Source organism: Protopterus annectens, chromosome 3.part0, assembly GCF_019279795.1.
Source record: "Protopterus annectens isolate FY-2018-M chromosome 3.part0, PAN1.0, whole genome shotgun sequence".
NCBI classification, from domain to species: Eukaryota; Metazoa; Chordata; order Ceratodontiformes; family Protopteridae; genus Protopterus; species Protopterus annectens.
Genome location: NC_056731.1, coordinates 21,925,626 through 21,944,106, shown reverse-complemented (window position 1 = coordinate 21,944,106; position 18,481 = coordinate 21,925,626).

Genomic DNA, 18,481 nt, shown 5'->3' with positions numbered 1-18,481 from the left:
ATTAGAATCCCTCTCTATTACTTGTTGGAACTATAGTGCTGCACCATTACCACGTGTGCCATTATGTACCTACAGCCTAACCAATGGAGCCTCTAAGATGAATGGCATCAGCAGACCTTGTAAAGTAGGGCAATGGGGGTTTACTGGGTGGAAAAAGCCTCAACAAGCTTTGACCTGCAAACAGACACACACACACACACACACACACACACACACACACACACACACACACACACACACACACACACACACACACACACACACACACACACACTTGCCAGTGCTGAGATTAGAACCCCTACCTATCTAGTTGTATGTATTGTAGTGCTATGCACTTATCACATGCATCATGGAGCTTGTATGGCAGAAGGGTGTCCAAAGGTGCTTCTAAGGTGAATGACATCAGCAGGGATTGTAAAGTAAGGCAATGGGAGGTTTAATGGGTGGAAAATACCTCAAAATGCTTTAACCTAGAAACACACACAATTGCCAGTGCTGTCATTACAATCCCTAAATACCTAGTTCTATGCACTACAGTGCTACATACATGCCCCATGCACCATGGAGCTTACATAGCTGAAGGGTATCCAAAGGTGCTTCTAAGGTGAATGGCATCAGCAGGCCTTGTATTGTAGGGCAATAGGAGGTGTATTAGGGAGAAAAGGCCTCAAAATGCTTTAACCTATAAACACACACACACACACACACACACACACACACACACACACGCACGCACGCACGCACACACACACACACACACACACACACACACATACAGAGTGGGTGATGTGAGATTACAACCCCTACCTCACTACTGTTATACACTGGTGCTCACCTTCATACTGGCATGTGCCACTGGTTGCAATTGGTGTGCAAATGGCTGCAGCAGGACATCACTCTATGCCTTTCAAGGTGTTTCTCTCTCTCTCTATGCCTCTCTCTCTCTCTATATATATATATATATATATATATATATATATATATATATATATATATATATGTGTGTGTGTGTGTCTCTGTCTGTCTCTCTCTCTCTCTCTCCCCATGTCTCTGCCTGTCTATAATTGCTATATTTGTATAAGTTACCTATATATATATATATCTATCACACTCAACAGATGCGTATATCTCACATATGTGCCACCTACAGAAAGATGAGGGTAATCCTGTCTGATGGGGCTGGGGAGAGACAGCTAAGATGTACACAGCTGTCTGTATGCAAAGACATATATGGACAACCTAGTTGTATAGTCAGATGTGGGCTTAGACATGGGCTGTGTAATTCTCAAAGTATAGGAGCATGCCCAGTATGACCTTCAATAGTAAGAGTGGACTCCATTCCAGAGCTAGATGTACTCCAGTCCAAGATTGTGTGTGCTACAGCTGATTGGCTGATGAACCTATATAAACAGTCCAGCACCTCAGTGAGATACTGGTTGGGGATCTTTTGGCTGTGTGCTATCCTTATTAAGTGAGTCATATCCTGGTGTGGCTATAGAGTGCACTGGACTGAGCAGAGTTTTCCATAATAAGTGTGGTTTATTCTACATAGCACTGTGATTTCCTGATATGTCAGTGGCAGATCAGTATAGAGTAATGTGATGAACCGCTGACAGACATTTGTTTACTGACTCCATACACTGCAGGGAAGCTATGTTACTGTACAAATTGTTTTGGTGTGCACATTCACTGTTTGTCTGGCCAGTGGTTCCCCTTCTCTTTATATGTGTCTCTTTGTCCTTCTGTAGTCCAGTCACAGGCTTTGTCCACAATTGCTGCTATGTATTTGTAGTTATGGTGTCAATGGGGTAGAAGTTGTAACATCACACACAGGGTTACGGTCTTCACACCTCTGACTATACCTGTTTAGCAGGTTGTCCATCATTGCACTCCTACATCTGCTGTGGCCCTCAGATGGTTTGTGTTGCAATGTTATTATAAGGTTACATGTTGGCTATAGGTGTCAAACTCTTACAGACTTGACATCTGGACAAGCCCACATATAGCAGTCAGACACAGCTTCGGACATGGGGACAGGGTATTAATATTGCTCTTCCAAACGTAAAGAGTTGGTAGAACAGTTTTGTATTAGCGTGCATTCTCTTAATTGTATGTCATTTGCTTCTCAACTGTCTGTCATTGATGTTTTCACATCAACCTTTATTGTTTTGCAAAAAGTTTGGCAGGCAAATGCAATGTAATGCAGAATAACAAAAACATATCTGAACCAGCATGCTCATAAAATGCTCTAAAATAGTATGGAGGTGCTTTCAGGTTAAAACCCTTCTTCAGACATGCACAATATCTGAACAGATATTAAAATACATAATATCCAATCAAAATCAATATTGAACTATCCTTCTTTTTAGGGCGGGTTTAATAGGAATAACACCATTCATATCTGGGTCTATATCAGCACCTAAGTCAATAATCCACTTGGTGTTATTATACTCTGTTAGGTTATTAAAATCACCCCCTCTTTTGGACATTTTAACAGTCTGCAACACCAGGAAATTAAATGTATGTCCAGTGTTGTTACTCACATGTTGATAGAAGGCATTGTGAATATTGCCCATATGTATAGCTGACATCGCCAAAGCCAAACTGGGTAGGGTCCAGTGTTTGAAGGTTCCCAATGTATCTGTTAATGAGTTCCATGATGATGTACTCCACATAGATGTGTTGTAATATCCTATTTTTAATTTACAATTTGTTTTTCCAATATAGAATGAACAACATTTATTACACTGGGCCAAATATATAACATTACTGGTGTGACAGTCTGCATATTGCCCCAGTGAATATCTCTTCCTTGTGACTGGATGAATAAATAAATTGTCACTTGTAATGTACTGACAGGCTTTGCAGTGTCTACAGGGAAATATACCCTGTCGCCCTATTTGAGGTTGTCTAACTATGTGTTGATCAATACACAACAAGTCCTTCAAATTCTTGCAACATTTAAAACTGAAAAGAGGTTGCTGGGTGACCAGTTTCATTTAGTTTATCATCCGTTAACAAAATTCTCCAACTTTGTCGAATTATGCCACATATACCCTTCCCAGATTGTTACTATAACTCAAATTATCATGCAATGGTTGCCTATATGAGCTCTCAACCTCCTTGTTGTTCACAATGCTATTTCCAGAAATGTGCCCTATGTGATCTTTCTTTATTGCTCTCATAAAATACACGTTGCATAACACTTTTCTTATACCCTCTTTTGCCAAAATTATCCATTAATTCCATCAATTTTTGTCTAAAACATTCATCATTGGTACATAGTCTGGATGTTTTCTAAAATTATCCTTTAACAGCATTCTCAAACAAATGCCTGGGCTGCATGCTATCATATGCTAAAAGGTTATTTTTCCAGCATTTCTTTCTATATAATGTTTCTATCTTCCTTTCCCCATTCTTAAATAATCGAACATCCAGGAAATCTATATATGTGTCAGAGCATGAGACACTAAACCTTAAAAAATCTGTTGTAGCTTCCAAATAGGTAATAAACTGATACAACTCCTCTCGTGTACCCGCCCATAGCACAAACACGTCATCAACAAAATAAGCATAATAGCTCAATAACTTCTTCCATGGATGTACTACATTAAATATGACTTGATCTTCCCAGTATGCTAATACTAAGTTTGCATGCAAATTTGCAAAGGGTGTGCCGATTGCGATATCTCTATTCTGACGATAGAAACAAATATGCTGTTACTCAAAACACAATCCAACAATGAACAAACATTGTTAATATCAGTTTGATTCAAAACTGCAGCCTGTTTCAGAAATATTTCTACAGCTAACAATCCATATCACTTTGATATAACCATGAACAAATTGTTTATGTCTAATGTCGCAAGCAAACAATCATTACAATCAACATTAGAGTACAAGTGTATATACAAAGACAGTAAAAAATGTGCCGTATCTTTCAATCCACTAGGTATAGAATTTATACATTTCTTTAATTTTGATTTCACTCATATGGAGGCATTTTGGTAACCCAATCCCTGCAAGATACAATCGGCCATAGGGATGGGTTCCTAGGATCTTTATGTATCTTAGGGAGGGCTTTAAATAATGGAATGACCAGATATTCAACCCATACAAACTTAAAAACATCCTAATTAATCTGATTACTCTGTTTAAGGTTAAATATTTCATGTTTAACCTTATTTTTTATCATATTAACTTGAATAGGGGTAACTTGCTGGTAAGTGTTAGTATCACCCAGCATTTGCAGCACTTTATTATGGTAGAATTCACTGTTCATCACTACCGCAGCTCCCCCTTTGTCAGCAGATTTTATCATAATGTCATTATTACTCATAAGCAACCTTAATGACTGTCTCTGTCCCAAAGTTAAATTTTGAAAAACATTCCTTTGTTTAGTATTCCAAAACATAATAATGTAATTTTCATATTATGCTCGTTTTGTTGATGACATGTTTGTGCTATGGGTGAGTAAACAACAGGAGTTGTATCAGTTTATTACCTATTTGGAAACTACAAAATATTTTTTAAAGTTTAGTGTCTCATGCTCTGACACATGCATAGATTTCCTGGATGTTCGATTATTTAAGAATGGGGAAAGGAAGATAGAAACATTATATAGAAAGGAATGCTGGAAAAATAACCTTTTAGCATATGATAGCATGCAGCCCAGGTATTTGTTTGAGAATGTTGTTAAAGGACAATTTTACAGAACATCCAGACAATGTACCAATGATGAATGTTTTAGACAAAAATCGATGGAATTAATGGATAATTTCAGCAAAAGAGGGTATAAGAAAAATGTTATGCAGTGTGTATTTTATGAGAGCAATAAGGAAAGATCACATAGGGCATAACCATGGTTTTATGAAAATATCATTGTGACCAACAAGGAAGTTGAAAGCTCAAATAGGCAACCATTACATGTTAATCTGAGTTAAAATAACAATGGAGGGAGGCATATGTGGCATTATTCAACAAAACTGGAACATTTTGTTAACGGATGATAAACTAAAGGAATTGGACTCCCAGCAACCTCTTTTCAGTTTTAAATGTTGCAAGAATTTGAAGGACTTGTTGTGTAATGATCAACACATAGTTAGACAACCTTAAATAGGGTGACAGGGCACATTTCCCTGTAGACACTGCAAAGCCTGTCAGTACATTAGAAATTCCAATTTAGTCATTCATCCAGTCATAAGGAATAGATATTCATTGGGTCAATATGCAGACTGTCACACCAGTAATGTTATATATATTTGGCCCACTGTAATGAGTGTTGTTCATTCTATATTTGAAAAACAAATTATAATTTAAAAGATAGGATATTATAACACATGTCAGCTATATGTACAGGCAATATTCACAATGCCTTATATCAACATGCGAGTAACAACAATGGGCATACACTTAATTTCATGGTGTTGCAGATCGTTAAAATGTTGAAAATGGGGTGATTTAAATAACCTAACAGAGCATAATGAGACCAAGTGGATTATTGAATTCGGTGCTGATAGAGCCCCGGATATGAATGGTGTTATTCCTATTAAACCCACCCTAAAAAGTAGGAGGATTCAGTATTGAATTTTGATTGGATATGGTGTATTTTAAAATCTGTTCAGATTTTGTGTATGTTGTCTGAAGAAGGGTTTTTAACCTAAAAGTGCTTACATACTGTTTTAATAAATTTGGAGCATTTTATCAGCGTGGTGGTTCGGATATATTTTTGTTGCTCTGCCTTTTGCCATTTGGAATTCTGGACCTTAAGTGTGAATGTTTCATTTTATTCACAAATGCGATATTATGACAAGCAGAACAGATATATGAGGCATACGTGTGGCCATTCTGTGAAACCCTGTCATTCAAGGGATGTGGATGGTGCTCACTGACTTGTTGTCAGTACTGACACAGTAACGTGGCAGCCATTTATAACATGGCACTACACTGACTTGTCACAACCTGCTTTTCTACTAGGCACTGTGTAGGTTATTCCGAGCTTGTACTGTCCATATTGCTGGCCCCCTGTCCCTCCATTGTCCAGCTTTCCTGCAGTAATAAACATTTACTTCTGGACAGTGTGTACAACTGCTACTGTAGGTGTAGCTGACATGCAAAAGAGTTGGCATGGCCAGTCTGGAACCATAGACCATGTCAGCCACAGTACTGTACTTAGACCACTAAGCCACAACAGCCAACAGTAAGGACTGCCTACTTCCTGACAGTATTAACCATGCACATACATAGCACATTGACCTCTGCATATTATGGGCATGGAACAAGTTAACAAGTTGATTGGGACAGCTGTGGGAATGTGTGGTCTGCTGCTATTACCCTACAAACATAAATGTTACTGCATTTCTATGGGAACACGGGTGTGTTGGGGGAAGGGGGGCATACCTCTCAACTGAACACATTTCCACAGACTGTCCAAATGTTTGCCTCATATTTTGGGTCCATTTATCATAGTATTGTGGTTGTCTTGAAAAATAATGGCATATCATTAAAGCCCAATGTTAGAAAAGTAATGACAGACATTTGAGTTTCAGACTTCTTACCCATCAGAGACTTAATGCAACTGCAAGACCTGTTCTAATATCACTACATTTGTAAGAGCAATATTTCATAACTGTCCCTATTTGTGCACCTTTGCCACACATTTCATCATGGCTTTGTACAGATGACTTGCTGAGAGAGGCTGAGAGGTGTATATGGGACTCCAACATTGACATCCATGCATGTGACCTATGACCCTGCAGTTTATTAGTCCCCCACATATACTGCAGTGAGCTTTGCCACCTTGGGGACTACTGCATATTTTGGGGTAGCCAGTATTTGGCGGACATTTCCTGTTGTCCCACATAGCTGTCATTTGTTTGCTACTATCCTGGTAGCCCACCCCATTCCCTTGCATACATGCAGCAATACCATAGATATGCCACCACAGTCTGATACTCCATTCATTTGTTGTCAAGATGAGTGACTTATCTTGTGCCTGTAGCAGTTGTGAGTACAGTGCTTCAGGGCTGACTCTGTCGGATGCACACAGTACACAGCCTATACATGGTAAGGTACAGTTAGTGTGATGTGTGTGGCATCCTTTTTATTGTGTGTGTAAGTCAGAGTGAGGTGTCAGTCCATGGGTCCCTAGGGTGTCAGTGTAAGTGCTATGCATTGCCTCTTTGCCAACACCAGGGCTTACTGGGCATGCCTATGTCTGCCTACAGGGACAGGCTCAGGGGGTCCCTCCTGTGAGACCCCTGTGCCTGTGGGGACCTTGGCAATGGTGGGGGACTGTGTGTCCCTTCCCTGTGATGTTCCTGCCACAGCTGTTTCTGCAGGATCATATTGTGTAGCATGGCAGATGCTATGAACACATGTGCACATGTGGCTGGAGAGCACTACAGGGTCCCATGAGATATGTCAAGGCAGCGGAACTGTGACTTGAGCAGCCCAAACACACACTCTACAATGTTCCTAGTTTGTGCGTGTGCCTCATTATGATGTCCTTCAGTGAGTGTGTGCATTTTTGATGGATGTCATCAGCCACGGTTCCAGAGCATACCCAGCATCAACCACTAGATGGCCATATGGGATGTCCCCCGTGCCAAATGTCTGATACAGCTGTGATGAGTGCCAGATGTGGGAGTCATGATAACTGCCAGGGCTGCCAGCACACATATTGATGTTAATGCCCTAGGCATTGCACACAACCTGGCAGTTGATGGAGTGATAGCCCTTGCGGTTGACATAGACTTTATCCTCCTTACCAGGTGGTGCTTTGATATGAGTGCAGTCTATGGCACCCAGTTCCTCTGAGTAGTGTGCTACATGGTGGAAGAGACAAATATTGGTGGTCCTCTCCTCAAGGGTGTTGGGGAAATAAATGTGCTCACTGGCATGTGTTAGCATGACATCCAGGAACTGGTGGAGTACCCTTGTTACAGATGCCTGTGAGGCTCTCATGATGTCCCCAGTAGGTCTTTGGAAAGTACCTGTAGCTAGTATTCTTAAGGCTACACATACCTTTGTTTCCACTGGGATGGGTTCCCTCTGATGGCTCTGGGTCTGAGGTGATGGCGGCAGAGCTCGGTGAGTTCCTGTCATACGTCCCTGTCTACCCTGTAGTGCTCTACTATATCCAGCTCATGTAGCCCCTGAAAGGTTACCCTGGGCTTGAACACTCTTCTCCTCCTCAGTCTGGGCCAGTTGTCAGCATCATCATCATCATCACTGCCCTCAGTCTGTAGTACGTAGAGATGTAGCAAAGCAGCAGCAGCAATTGTATCATTTTGTCAGTTAAAATTCCCAAGTGTGTACTCCAATGGTGCAGAGTATGTGGGAAAATCAGATTGAAGGGTGTTTGATACTTTATACTGGTGCACTGCAGATGCAGCCTGTGTGATTGGCTGACTATGATACAGTCAACCTGCCAGCTATATTATTGAGGGGTATGAATGGGCCACTGTGAGTGGCAGAGAGTGTATTATTAATTTATAGTCGATTGACTTTTCTAAGATATTTCCTTTTATTTTTGTTTTTTTCTTTTTTCAATTTCCTCCACTTCTAAGCCCCGCACCGCTCAAACCCATGGCTTCAGTGTAAACATTGCTCAGCAGATTTGATGCTCCCCTGTACACAAGCACGCTTAGCTTTTTTTTAACTAGCTAAGCACAGCTTAGCAGCCTCAGACCCCCCCCCCCAACTTAGCTGTGCTTAGCTGAGTGCAAACAGGTGTTGCTAAGCTCCAATATGCTTATCCATACTGTGACACACCCCCTTTTCATGTCAGCTGTCTCTTCTGCCTACACTCCCATGGTTCTAGTCCTTACATAGTTAGTACCTACGGGCATGGTGGCCCATTTTGCTATTCAATACACAGCTCATTTACATACACCTAATTGCATACACCCTAGATACTGCACTACACCAGAGCCTATGTCCTTAGCAACCACTATAACCTACCATTGTATGACTGCATACTGGCCAGTATAATGGGAAAATTCAGTATAACTTTAAATGTCATACTTTACAATTTTAATTTTTTTTTTAAATTAACGTGTCTGCATGTCACTGCTCGCCACTTAAACGTGGTATATGTGATAAAAAAGTGTGATTTTTCATTAATTGCATCACTTTTAAATGTCAATGGACATAGTTTTGGCCATTTGCATGCCTACTGCACCTAATGCATGCTTTTATTTGGCCTGTCACAGCCTCTGTTTTATTTTTACATTCCAGTGCACAGTTACTAACCACATACATTTTTCCTGCAGACATAGCACCTACACGGATGGCTTTCTGGTTTCTGGATTGCAAAATCACCTAATTTCCATGGTTTTCACCAGCAGATGAGGTGATTTGCATTCCATGATTGCTTCTGTGTCCACACTGTGTTTGCACACTTGTGCACACCCCCAGCCCTGTTTTCTGGATCGCTTGGCAGGAATATTTCGTGGTCGGCCGCAACACTATTCCTACATGCAGAATCGCTCCATATAGTGTTTATTGAATTACCACTGTGATTTTATGAGTTTTACTGTTTTAACCTGCTGTTAATGAGATTTAATCAGTTCTGAAGAAGTTCTGATATGTTAGAACAAAAGCACTCAACTTTTATTATTTTTTGATTAATAAACAATAGACTTCAGTTGGTTGTTGGATTACTTTCACTGAGTATTGCTACAGCTTTTGGTGCTTGTTGACTATCAAATCCTGGACTGAAACATACACACAAGCACTTGCACAACTCTTACAGTCAGGTAGATATAGGCAGGGACACAGAAGAGTGCACACACACACACACACACACACACACACACACACACACACACACACACACACACACACACACACACACACACACACACACATACACAGATGCACACAGACACACACACACACACACACACACACACACACACACACACACACACACACACACACACTGCAGCAGTCACTTGTTTGACATAAAAATGGAAGCAATAAATAGTTCTTTATAAGCACTGTCTGATGTTCTATCAAGACTGGATTCCTGTTTGAACCTTCTGACCCCAGGATAAAATAGGGGATATTGAAGAAGTGTGCATGTATGTGGGGGTTCAGCTGTATAAAAAAAAATCAGAGGCAAATTGTGAGGGACAACACTGCGAGAAACCAGCTAGCACAGAAGGAAGTAAACTAAATTAATTGATATTGTGAATACAGCTAACCATTTTATTCATTTAGTTTATTTTTATTTGTTTTATTGTACATTTGTTGACTGAGAAAGTCTGACTGGAATGAGGTCCATTTACAGTGGAGGCCCAGGGAGAAATGTTCCACAGTAATTAAACAATAATTGCAAAACGTCATAAGACAAGCAAAAAAAAACACACAAGAAATAATACATATCTACAATGGATTTGTTTTTAGCAAGCTTAAATTGCAGAAACATTTGGCCCCAGATGGCAGTCAACTGAATAGTTTCCAATACTGTAGCATGAAGACAGTAAGAAGAAGTAGTGAGGAAGGTGAGGAGTGGAAGAGAGAAGGAAAGTATTTATGTAACGCATGGATAGACCCAGGAATCGATAAGATGTGACTTAAGTGAGTTTTTAAACTGTGTTATAGATGATGCAGAAGATACATTATGGGGAAGGTTATTCCACTTTCTAGCTATGGTATAAGAGAATAGAGCTTTGCCAGCAGTGTTATTAGTATTTGAGATACACAGGAGAGTGTTGTTGGTAGAACGGAGAGGACGATTTGCTGAGTATTGGGTCAGTAGTTGGTTTAGTGCTGGAGTTTTGTGAGGATGCCTTAGAATGTTGTAAGCAAGAACTAGTTGGTGGTAACTAAGTAAATGAGGAAGTTCTAGCCACTGTAGTTCCTTTAGGGCTAGGCAGTGATGGCTTCTACAGAGTTATTGGCAAATTTCGGAATTTTATTGTAACATGATGCAAGTTTGTCTAGGTCCAATTTCCTGACCTGGGTTAGGATTGGTGCTGCATACATTAGGGTAGACAATACGTGGGTTTGGGCTAGGTTGACCTGTGCTTGATCTGATAGGAAGTTTTTGTGTCTGTATCGAGTTCCCATTTTTTTATGAACTTTTTTGATGGTTTGAGAAATATGGGCATTAAAGTGATGATTTTTCTCTATTTCTACACCAAGGAGTTTAGTTTGGGGAGAGGAAGAAATTACAGTGCCATTACTGGAAGTGATAGTGAAGGAAAGAGGAGAGGTTTTAGATTTGTTGGGGGTAAAAAGGAGTAAGTTGATCTTATTTGGATTTAGGACAAATTGGATATCAGTAATCCATCTTTCCATGTAGTTGAAGTATTCCTGGGTAAATTGCTGTAAAGTGGTTAGGGATGGGGCTGAGCAGAGTAGCGTTGAATCATCTGCATACTGTATAAGTGAGGCATGGTGGGTGGAGGTGTGCAGTTTGTTGGTGAAAATGGAGAATAATAATGGCCCCAATATTGAGCCTTGTGGTACTCCTATGGTAATTGGCAGTAGAGGTCATAGCACACCTAGTTTTTGAACCAGGCAATAGTAGAGGGGGCAAAGGACAGGGAGGATAGAGTGTCTAATCACATCTGTAGCATATCTGCAATATGGCAAAGATGAGCAGAGTGAAAAGCTTTCATGACTTTTAATAGTTTTAATTAAAATGTTAGATGCACTAGTTTAAAGTACAAACTTTGTCTCCAAATTAAAAATATCAGTGCTTTGTTTCTTTCTCCCTTACTCAAAAGCAAGTTGGTTCAATATACTTTCCTCCTTCTTCCATTTCAACTAGCCTAGTGAGTCCACCCTTCAAATATAGTGTGTGTGTGTGTGTGTGTGTGTGTGTGTGTGTGTGTGTGTGTGTGTGTGTGTGTGTGTGTATGTGTGACTCAGTCATAGTCCATGTGGTTGTAAATGACCTGAAACGTACCTGCTAGACTATATGAAGAGAGACATTACAGAGCTCTCGAAATATGTGTCACAGCTGGTATGAGCCTAGAATTCAGCAGCATTTTACCTTCTCCAAGAATGATGCCACAATATGAACAAAAGATGAGTGACTTTAATAATAAATTTAGTTTCTGATGTCATTCTAAGGGGGTGCAATGTTTGTCAGCATGGAAGGAGATGGTCAACAGACCACGCTGCTTTGTCAGGGATGGTCTGCGCCTCTGCCCTTTAAGTTTTCAAATATTAGCTAAAACATTGTCTTCCCACACAATGCCTTTTTTAGGCAAAGCCAAACTGAAAGTACTTCTGACATAGCAAATCAAAACCAAGAAAATCTAAAGGTATTATTGCTTAATGCTAGTCTAAACAAAAAACTCCACTCCCTAGAAACTCTCCTCACTCTAGAGAATGCTTATGTCTCAGCGTTCACTGAGACATGGTTTAAAACCATGGAGAATACACTTGCAGTGCAAGGTTATAATGCCTTCCACACATTTAGACCAGCTACTACACAGACAGAGAGAGACTAAAGGTGCAGGTGTCTCAATTTACATCAGAAATAAATGTACCTCAAAGATGGTCAAACAGGACATTGCACTTGAGATTCTCCACATTCAAATCGCCAAATGCAAAATCCAATACCACTTCTTTGCAAGCTATAGATCCCCCTCTTTGACTCAGGATACCCATACAATGTATTTAAACTTATTGGAAACACATATCTTCCAACCCAATACCATATTCATGGGCAAATTTAATTACCCCAGTATTAACTGGGAATCTTATATGACACCAAATATGTAAGCACAGAGATTTCTGGATTTTGTAAACACAAACTCCATGGACCAGATTGTCAGTACACCAACCAGGAGTGCAACCATACCAGATCTGGTCTTCACTAATATGGGAGAGTGCTCTACATGCCCTAATGTAATGTCTTCTGTGGTAAAATCAGACCATAAAATGGTATCCTGTGATGTAAAAATAAAACCTGAAACCCTAGCTAATCCTGGAATATTCAGGAACTACTCTAAGGCTAACTTCCTACTATTGAGTGATAACCTGACAACATTTAAAGCCCCCATAATCCCAGAGAACACTGCTGCCTATGCAGAACTGCTCACAGAAATCCAATACAAGCATGTTAACAGCCGCATAGAGGCAGCTATATCCACTAGGAAGAAGTACAGAACTAACGCAAAAAACAAGCTGGAATCACAACATCAATAAACTATATAACAGAAGGAAGACAATCATGGCAAAATTAGGTGGTGCAGCACTCAACAGAATAAAAACACTCAAACTAGACAAACAATTCAAAGGAAAATATAATCTACCAAAGCCAAATCTGAGGTAAATTTGGCCTCCCAGGCCAAGGATAACACAAGGCATTCTTTAGCTATGTCCACATCCTCAAAGGCAACACACAACTGTGTTCAGAGCTCATTGTAAATGGAGTTACCCATACTGAGCCAGGAGAGATAGCAAACCTACTGGCTGTCAAATTCAGCTCCAACTTTACCCTTCTCTTCCCCTCAACCTTCCCTCAGGAAATAACATCAAACATAACTCACCTTGCTATCACTAGGGAACAGGTCCTTAACGCTCTCTCTAAGGCCAAGAAAACTGCAACAATGGGCCCAGAGCATATCCCAGGATGCCTTCTAAACAACATAAAACATGACCTATCAGACTCTCTTGAATTGTTATTTAGCTATTACCTCCAAACAGCCTTTGTACCTCATGAATGGAGAACCGCAACAGCCATCCCAATCCACAAAGATGGGCGGTCTACAGATCCTGGAAACTACAAAGACATAAGTCTCACTAGTCTCATATGCAAACCCCTTGGAAAGACATGTGACACAAGGAAAATACTGCCATCCCAGCTATCTGAAATTTTATAAATAACTATATGTCATCTGTGAATATTAATATAATTTATATGGAAGTGTGACAGAAGGAGATACTGCCAGGACAGCTATCTAGACTTTTGAAAATAATCATTTGTCATTTGTGAATAACAACATGATTCATATTCTTGTCTTAAAACTATATGTTATGTGTATATTAAACTACTAGTACAGAAGTGTGTGTTGAACAGGGTATGTTGTATACTGAGTTAAAATGTACCCACAGCATGCCCTGCTGGCTTAGAACAGAAGTGTATATAAGCTAATGTAATTGTGTAAATGCATATGTTTTAACAGTAGAAACTAGAACATACAAGGTTAACTGCAAAACATCAAGAAAAAAAAGTTGAAATTAAATTGTTTTACAATTGTGCTATAAAAGTTATCTATCAGTTTCAGTTCAGTAGTGGACCAATGTCTAGAGCTAGACGTTTTTGTATTACCTTGGAAGAAAAGTAATTACTAGGTATGAGATGCAGAAGTGTTTTATTGTTTTATGACTTCCAGGTTCTTCAAACATCTGAGAGATACGTATATTTTACACAGAGATGTTAAATTCTATTAGTTTTTGACAAAAGGGGTTTAGCTTGAGAACTTAAGTCATGTGACAAAAAGTGATGTCATCCAAGCTAACCCAGCAGCAATATTTGATATTAATTTAAGGACTCTCTCAGAAAGAGACTACATTTAGTATTTTGTCTTTGACCTAGCAAGAACATCCACTCATCAGCACATCTGCACTTGCCTTGTTGTAAGTAAGTTTTATAGGGCATAGTAGCAAAGTATAGCTTAGCTGTTTTCTTTATTTATTTATTTGAGACTGTCCTGCAATGTTGTTTTAAATATTTCCTGTGATTTTGAACTCTGAAGTAACTGTGTTGATTTACTGAGTATTGTCTTGTTCTTTTATTATCTATAATTAAATATATTCAAACCTATCTTTGTGACTGATATTTGTGAGACATATTTAAGCTCTTAGAGTACTTGCATATCTTTTTGGTGACTCTGTACAGTCCATCCCTAAATAGCCTTGCTCCTGGTCAGATTACCATTTGGATGAATAGTAACATTACACAGTAAGATTGGACACCCTTTGTTAAGGGCCTTAAAAGAAGCCGATAACAGTGATTGGTGGCAGTGGAAACTACCTTATAGTCTGGGCAGAAGGGGGCATAGCTAATAAACCTGTGCTAGCCTTTCCCAGGAGTGTGTGTATGTTTGTATCTAAATCAAACCTCAAAAAGTGCATGTGTGTGTCAGCTACTTGGTCAGGGACACTAAGCACTGGCTGAACAGAGAGAGTGCTGGAGGTTATGGCTTGGCCACTCAGCTGAGATCTTAACCCTATAGCTATGCCAGTGAGCAATCTTATCTGGGATCTGGAGAAAGAGGGAGAAAGCAGCCCTAGACTGATTGTATCTCTGTGCTCTTAAGGGAAATTGCACTTTACTCTGTGTGTACTTGTCATCCTCCCAGTGTGTATATCCCCTAGCTGTTACCAGGGTGAGGATTGAGGATCCCTGATTACTGGGCCAGTGCAGGGGTGTCACAAGATGTATCATAAAAATAATCACTAATGACATAGGAAACCTCTAGACACTGGACTCAACCCAATTTGGTTTCATAAAAGGCAGGTGATGCCTATTCAACCTGGTGGACTTCATTGAGAAGGTCACCAAAGAAATGGATGAGGGCAAAATGGTACACACTGCCTACCTTGACCTGGCCAAGGCATTTGAATAATACCTCACTTAGGCATTGTTGACAAACTCAGAAGGTTAGGTGGAAACCCTTACGACACCCAGTGGATAGCCAACTGTCTTAGAAACATGACCCAGGAAGTTAGAACTGAGCAATCCACCTCTACAAAGAAGCCAGTCACAAGTCAAGTCCCTCAGAGATTGGTCCTTGGACCACTCCTTTTTGGCATTTACTTCTCTGAAGTCAAGGCCATTTTCAATGGCCTATGACTGACTACATTTGCAGATGATTGCAAATTAGGAGCTGTTATTGAATCTCCCACTGACACAAATGTTCTCCAGAAAGGGCTGACACAGAAAAATGACTGGTATCAGAGTCCTGGATTAAAACTAAATGCCAAGAAATGCACAATAATATCCATTGGGAAGTCATCCACCCCTGTTAACTATCATAGTGACAACATACCCTTAAGGGCTGACCCAGTAGGCAGGGACTCGGAGCCACACATAGACAGAAATCATGCCTTTGACTATCACTTGTCTGCAGTAATTTGAAAATCATTCAATGGCATCTAGGTGCAAGGAAGTAATATTTCCAGTGTATTTGGCATTCATGAGACAATGCCCTCTTTGGTATGTACCGAATGAGGCATATTAAACAACTGGAATAGCTATAGAGGTTCCTCACTGAAAGAATACAGGATGTTAGTAACATGTCCTGTGCAGACTGCCTCCAGGCCATATACCTGTAATCTGTCTCCCACAGGCTGTTGAGGGGAGGTCTATGCCTGGCATACAAGGTATTGTCAGACCCCACTCTGGTGGACCACCTGCGTATCTTCAAGACAAACAATACCAGAATTATCCATTCTAAAGATTTAAGCCTTGCCTGTGATATAAATAGGACCTGATGGAGAGACAGGTATATATCACAGAGACTAACCCTTCTCTGGAACAGGCTCCTTATCTATATAGAGCAGAGTACCTCCCTAACCCAGTTCAAGTGTAACTTGGACAATTGGATGGGGAACTAGGAATTCATCCCTGGATCGTCACCTATGTCTCTAATGGACACAGGCAGCCTGTAAATGGTTAATATCCCAGACGCCTGTTTTTAAAATGCCACATCATCTAAGGCCCTGTTTACACTTATCAAGGGTACCAGAACTTGTCAGAGATATGGGATGTGTGGCTAGGCTTAAAAAGTCCCTAGTGGTAGTTAACCTAGTAAACACATATGAACCTATGCATGTATGTGTGTGTGTGTGTGTGTGTGTGTGTGTGTGTGTGTGTGTGCGTGCGTGCGTGCGTGCGTGCGTGTGTGTGTGTGTGTGTGTGTGTGTGCGTGTGTGTGTCTGTGTGTATGTTTGTGTGTCTTTGTTTTTACCACACTTGTTAGTAGTACATTTTTGGAATCCATTATTAAGTGAAATAATGCTTTCTTATTTTCTCATCAATACACTTCTCCCAATCTTATCACTTAGTTTTTAAGTTCACAAAATACACTGACTCTTACAAAAGCAAACTCTTGTACTATAATCATTCATGCTGCATGGTACTTAAAAAGATTTTAGCTATCTTCATACTTATCTAATTCAGTATGTACCTTGTACATCATCACTGAAGTCTAAGAGCCTCTAGTCAAAATGTTGTGCCATTTGTACTAAATTTTATAATAACTTCTAGCATATCATGTTATGTCTGAAGAAAAGAAGAACTGGATTTCAAGGTGAGATGGAAGGAAGGAAGGCAGGAACTTCATTTTGTTTTACTTGCTTGTTAACTAGATAAAATTTTAAGTAGAAGTGTCTCCTTTCAGGTGTGTCCCAGGAGTACTGTCTTGTTAATTGGCTTATTTAAGGTCACACAGTAAGTAACCTGAGGAAGAAACATTCAACCTCAGCTTGTTAGTAGCTTGTAGCTTCAGTCCTCTGTTATAATTGGTCAGTTTGGTAGCTATTGCAAATAGGAATTCAGTACCCGTCTCCTCACATCAGGTGCAGACTACATAAATTGGGCACTGCACCGAAGAGGCTTACTTCACATGCGACTCCTTGCAAAGACGTTTCATGTGTCGGTCTCCATCTTCTGAAATGATCGTTTGGATTTATTATAAAAGCAGTCTTCTCCCTAACAGCAGTTAGGACAGCTCCTACCTCATAGTTACATAACCTTTGATTTTGGCAACCTTCTCTCTGCCTCATTTACCAAAGTCAGCACAGCATTTTTGGATATGGTTACAAACATACTTATTAGATGTTTGGACTACTGCTATAAATGAAAGAGTAGAGTACCGAGCAGAAAGAATGATTGCTGCAAGCAGCAAATCAGGTTCTGAATCCTACATTTTCAGCCTGTATATGCAATAACATAGAAATAAATCAAAGTATCAAATAAATTGTAAATAAACTGCATCTGTTATGTTATTGTTTAATGAACTATAGGTACGTGCTGCTTTTATTTTGCATCAAATTCAGATGAAGGTACTCTGTAACCTTTGCTTTGGCACTGATTCCTGTGGTCTGCAGGTCAAGGATTATCACTGCATGGCCCCTATTGTTCATCCTGTCTGGCTTCAAAGAAACAGATTTATGTCAGTGATGACAGGCAGTATTTTATCAGTCATGTTTTCATAAATACTACCATATTTACTGTTTGCTCCAACAGACATTTTTGGTGTTGCAGAAGTCTTATAAATTAGTTTTATTAAAATTACAATTATATCCAGTACTTAGGTCTTAATTCTCCTATACTTTACCTTCAGTGACTTATCTTTTCATATGCCTCCCCCTCCTTAATATTTTTTATTCAGTCATATAATTGACATAACTATAAAACTTACACATTAATTAATTTCTTAGTATCACTCATGTTTGAGATGAAAGCCTCAGACCCACTGTTGGATTCTTTGGTGTCATCTCTTAT